Source organism: Xyrauchen texanus, chromosome 31, assembly GCF_025860055.1.
Source record: "Xyrauchen texanus isolate HMW12.3.18 chromosome 31, RBS_HiC_50CHRs, whole genome shotgun sequence".
Taxonomy (NCBI): Eukaryota; Metazoa; Chordata; class Actinopteri; order Cypriniformes; family Catostomidae; genus Xyrauchen; species Xyrauchen texanus.
This window is the reverse complement of record NC_068306.1, coordinates 10,166,778-10,172,791: the sequence shown is the minus strand read 5'-3', so window position 1 is coordinate 10,172,791 and position 6,014 is coordinate 10,166,778. Positions and strand designations below refer to the sequence as shown.

Below are 6,014 nucleotides of genomic sequence, written 5' to 3'. Positions count from 1 at the left end.
GACACAATTTTAGTATAATTTGTGCCATTTTGCTAATGTGACTTTTAAACTTGTGACCATCTAAAATATGGTTTGTAGCCCACTAATGCAAGGTTTTTAGGTCTAACCCAAAACTAAAATTCTGTTATCATTCACTCCCCCTCGTTTTGTTCAAAACCCGTATGACTGTATGCAAATTCTGTCATTGGTTACTTCAGTTCTCTTTCATTGCATTGAAAAAGATGCAATAAAAGTAAATGGTGACTGATGGCAGAATTGTATCACGTTTAACAGTATGGCTTTTGTTATGCAACAGGTTTATGTCATGGCAGCTTACCCCTTTGCTAATATAATATAACTTTAAATTCTAAGTGTAACCAGGACTGTTGAATTTGCTCAATAATTTGAACAACACATTTATTATCTAGCACCGCAAAACGATCTGGGTCAGACTGTGAATTTGTGTTCAACAGGTAAACAGAAGGTTAATGTCACCTTTTACTACATTTTTAACTTACAATTAGTCATTAATTCTGTCTTAATATGTACAATCAGTACTTTTTAATGAATCCAGAGACAGCATTGAATTAGATCAGAGACTATTTAGCAGAGACGGGCCACTTCTGTTAAAATGAATGCAAGAAATTGGAACACCCAACCAAGAAGCTCAGCGCCCCATGGTCAGATGTAAAAAGGAAGTCCCGCCTTACAGGTAAAAGTCAATCAAGTCGCCTGTCAATCATCTCGAGAATGTGCATGCACATTAGCTATACAAGTTGGGACAATTGTTTTATTTTTTTTTGTTGCGTAAATGAGGTAAAGCAGCAAAATGTATGATTCCAGTATTGTCAAATTTTACTGCTGATTTGAAATTTCAGTCTGAAATTGAGGTTTTCAGTCTTTCCTCATTCAAGTTGATAGAAGCTGCATATGGAGGACTAAACATGCAAAAATAATAAATAAATACATAAATAAATAAATGTAATAATAAGAAAATAAATAAAGGATAAAATGTCTTGATAAAACAAATATAATTCGTTTTTAATGAAAGTTATTCCTGAATTTATTTTTGGAGGACTTTTTTTTTCCTTTATTTATTATTTTCTCTTTTTATTTTTATTCTTTTAAAAAAAAAATTATTCTTTCATTTGTTTTTTTGTTTTTTTATTATTTATTTATGCATTCATTTATTTTTAGATTTATTTATTCCCACATGTATTTATTTCTATATTTAAATATTCCCACATGTATTTATTTTTGTATTTATTCTTACATTCTTACATTTATTCTTGTCTTTTGTATGATAATGATGTGGGCGGGGCCTGCTTACCATTGGTTTATTGTAGATTGAAGCGTGTGCTCGATTACTCTTGACTTGTTTTGATGTGACGTTAGGTCATATTGCGTGTAAACTATAGCTATTTGTGGGGCTATAAACATAAGAGCTTCAGTCAAGCCAATATTTATTGGTTATACTACAATCACAAAATAAATGGGGAGCTGTTTCTTCAACAAATCCACAAAATTAGCAAGTTTCTTAAATTATATGATTTAACCTTGTCCTTTTCTTTTTTTTGTGTGTGTGTATATAACTTCATATTTTGATGTCTGCAGATCCATAATATTGTTTTCTGTTATTATGATTGTTCATTGTAAAAGATAAAACCATGCTTCATTTTCCTGATCGTTTATGCATGTATATAAATCTATAGCTGACGCTTCACATATCTAGAGAGTTGCGCGCCATGCTAATGAAGTGGATAATCACGCATCAAATAAATGTTTAATTTAGAGTAGTGGTGCTTATTGATGGTTTAGGAAAGCTGTATGCCGGTATGAATGTAGAAGCACATCCTGGATTGTTAAACTCTCTGCAAAACGTTTCCCTGCATATTCTAAATCTGTGCGAGTCAGGGGTGCTGAGGTGGGAAGTCCATCTGCTCCCGATAATACTATTGAGCTCTCGACCAATGATGCACTGGAGCTCCGCAAGGACCGCCTCCCTCATTTACATGTTGCACACAGAAAAGTAAAAATAAATACATGTATAAATAAATAAATATATACGGGAATATATAAATATGGAAATAAATATATGTGGGAATAAATAAATATAAAAAATAAATGAACACATAAATAAAAAAATATGCAAAATAAATGAATAAATAATTAAAAGCTAAAAAGAATAAAAATAAAGTTAAAAATAAATATAGAAAATAATAAAGGAATAAAGTCATACAATAATAAATTCAGGAATAAATTTAATTAAAAACTAATTATATTTGTTTTATCAAGACATTTATTCCTTTATTTATTTTTGTATTATTACATTTATTCATTTATTATTTATGCATGTTTAGTCCTCCATAGGTTGCACTGTCATGGCTGGAAATAGCCTCCTGAGAGCGTTCCAAAGATACATGCATGCACATTAGCTGGATCGGCCTGCAAAAATAGCTTTTTTTTAACCTTGATCTGAGCTAAAAAAGCACACTGTCTGATAAGATTGTTTTCAGATTTCTTTGCCAGTTTGAAATATGCGTTTTGCTTTTAATCTCGACCAACCGTTTGAGATTATGGTCTTTCCCCATTCTAGTAAATAGGAGCTGTTTTAGCAAAGAACATATTTAAAATTACAAAAACAGCTCCTGTAATTGTAGCTACTTGGAGACGTTACAAACATGGCCACTGAGTGACCTGACTTGACTTAAAAGACTTCAGTTTCAGTCAATTTATTTGATAAACCATTTATTCTTCAAATGGTAAACAACAACAATGATCATTTCCATCAGTGTTGAAAACTGTTTTTACATGAACATTTACACCCAATCATTTATAATTGCCAAACGTTTAACTAAAGTGGAATTACATGTAATCTGAAATCTCAGTTTCCATCAAATTTTTGCTGCCTTCAGAGGGCTTGTAATCTTCACTGTCGTCTTCATCTTCCTCTTCTCCGTTGTTGACAGTTTTGGGTCGAGTTCTTACAGGCTTTGGGGTGGATCACAACAAACAAATAAAACCATTTGAACTTGGTGATTATTATTCTGCTATTATTGTTATTACATATTTAATAATAAGTCACATTTATTGGCCTTAAATCACCCAAAATAATTGTATTATTTAATATATATATATATATATGTACATACACACACACACACACACACACACACACACACACACACACACACATATATATATATATATATATATATATATATATATATATATATATATATAAATTTACATACATTTCCTTTCCTTTGTCCTTTTTGTTCCTTTTCTCCTCCCTTCCCAGTAAGTGGCAATATGCACGAAGAATGCAAATTGCCAAAAAAACTGAAAAATAAATAATCAGCTCGTGAATGCATATAGGAGGGCTTGTCGAAAGTGATTAATAGTAAAAAATCACTTAAATGTTGATCTGTTTCTCACCAACACCTGTCATATTGCTTCAGAGGATATAGATTTAACCACTGGAGTTGTATGGATTACTTTTATGCTGCATTTATGTGCTTTTTGGAGCTCTAACATTTTGGTAACCATGTTAAACGTGATACCATTCACATACAGTACAGAGCTGAGATTTTTTCTTCATTTGAGTTCTGCAGACGAAAGTCATACACATCTGGGATGGCATGAGGTTGAGTAAATGATAAGAGAATTTAAATTTTTGGGTGAACTATTAATTTAATATGCTTCGGTTGATCCCTCACCATATTTCATTCCATAGCGGATCCTGAATTTCAGAACCTGGAAGATTTTTGCTTCTGGTGTCTTCCGAGGATCGGAGCCAAACCTGACCCACAATCTCCTCCAAGGCCCTGTCAACTACACATAAAAGCTACTTTCATGAGGTGCGTTCATATGTTTAAATATAAAATAACAACCAAGATGTCAATAAAACAATAACAAACCAAAATAATGTCATTGGTTGAGCCAATATTTCAATATTCAAACAAACAGAGCAATGTTTTGAAAGCACCACAGTGTCACAATATACTCTTTTGGAAGTTAACTTACAAATGGGTTACTTAGTTGTCTCAGTACATTAAACTGGGATGGGACAAAGTATTTTAAATCAGGAAACAAAGACACATTGGTCTTCAGTATGCTAAAACCCTTACACTTGTTTGAGTTCGATTTTTAATTACATGTATTAGGCCATAAATTGTAGGAGGTGCTTCAGTTTATCTGGGTGAAAGTTGACCTTGGCCTTGACGGTGTTGCTGGGACCACACAGGCCTTGTTTTGAAAAGCTGTGAGGGCGAAGTCAAATGTATCAACATTAATCATACCTCAAATTGTGAAGCTTGTTGAGGAGTGGTTTTTTAAAGGGATAGTTCACCTACAAATTAAAATCATTTACTCACTCATGTCGCTTAAAACCTGTATGACTTTTTTTCTTCTGCAGAACCCAAAATAAGATATTTTGAAGAATGTTTCAACTGTTTCAATTGTCCATTCAATGAAAGTCAATGGGGTCCAAAACAAAATTGGACCCCACTGACTTTCATTGTATGGACAAAAACATTTTTGTTCCACAGAAAAAAAGAAATGCATACAGGTTTGGAGCAACAACAGGGTGAGTAAATGACGACAACATTTTCATTTTTGGGTGAACTCTCCCTTTAACAGGAAAAGACAATACTAATACATGAAAAACATGTATAGGCATTTTAAAAACCTGTTTCTGCCTTTAAATCACTAGGATAAGCACACATCTTCCTCCAGCTGATCACAGCAGCTTCCAGAGGCTCTGATATGGTAAAAAATGACTTGTTTGGCTGGTGAGCCCGATTCTAGGCAATAAGATGATCCTTTTGGATGACCGATTGGAGTGCAGGATCCCTGCTTTATATTATGAAGTGATGCCAAAGTCAAAAAATTATGTAATCAACAAATCAAATCTCTAAAACAAAACTACAGCTGACCTTGCTCAATGGATAGTATAGTGTCTGATCATTCTTGACAAATATTTTGTTACTAACTACTTATCAATAGACCTTATTCACAGTAGCGCTATATTTGATTGGGGCAGTGGTGGCTCAGTGGTTGAGGCTCAGGGTTACTGACCAGAAGGTTCAAGACCCAGCACCACCAAGATGCCACTGATGTGTCCTTGAGCAAGGCACTTAACTCCAGGTTGCTCTGGTGGGATTGTCCCTGTAATAAGTGCACTGTAAATCGCTTTGGATTAAAGTGTCTGCCAAATGCATAAATGATTGATGACATGAATGAAAACAAGGCTTAGGGTTTGACTTACAGTCTTTTCAATGACATGCACTGTATAAAGATGTATAAATGTCCTAGAACACGTCTAATTTTCACAACTTGTGCTTTATGGAGTTTGTTGTGTCTACTGATATTTTTTGGAAAGATTTTTTTTCAGTGTTCAGTTGTCCGTGGAACGATCAAGTAAGTCTATCCCTCGCAACCTCGATTTTCATTTCAGTGTCAGAAATTAACCTAAAGGGCAACACTTACCACTGGATTTGTTTGTTAGGGGCATTTTTACATTTATATTCCTTTTTTTTTTTTATATATATATATATAAATAGAGCATAAATGTGTATTAAAAATATATATCTTTTATTGAAAAACTTCAGTTTAATAAATTCAAATTAAATCTTTTTTTTAATTTTATTTGTTAATGTGTATGACTAGGCTTAGAATTGAATATTAAGAACTAAAGTTGAAGACAAAATTATTAGCCCCCTTTGAAATATTTAGTTAAATGTTAAATAGTCTGCACTTATATAGCGCCTTTTTAACCTTAACGGTATTCAAAGCGCTTTACACTGTGACTCATTCACCCATTCACACTCACATTCATACACCAATGGCAGCAGAGCTGCTATGCAAGGTGCTAGCCTGCCATTTGGAGCAACTTGGGGTTCAGTGTCTTGCCCAAGGACACTTTGGCATGTTGAGCTGTGTGGGCCGGGATTCAAACCACCAAACCTGCAATTAGTGGTCGACCCGCTCTACCAACTGACCCACAGCCCCTCTAGTTTGGAAGTGTCTCTTCA

General features: G+C 33.7%; 1 protein-coding gene across 1 annotated transcript in view; it reads left to right on the top strand.

Annotated features, from left to right (window-relative positions):
* LOC127624804 (calpastatin-like) overlaps positions 1-6,014 on the top strand; it is a 711,053-nt gene that overhangs the window by 175,158 nt on the left and 529,881 nt on the right. The window lies entirely within an intron of this gene.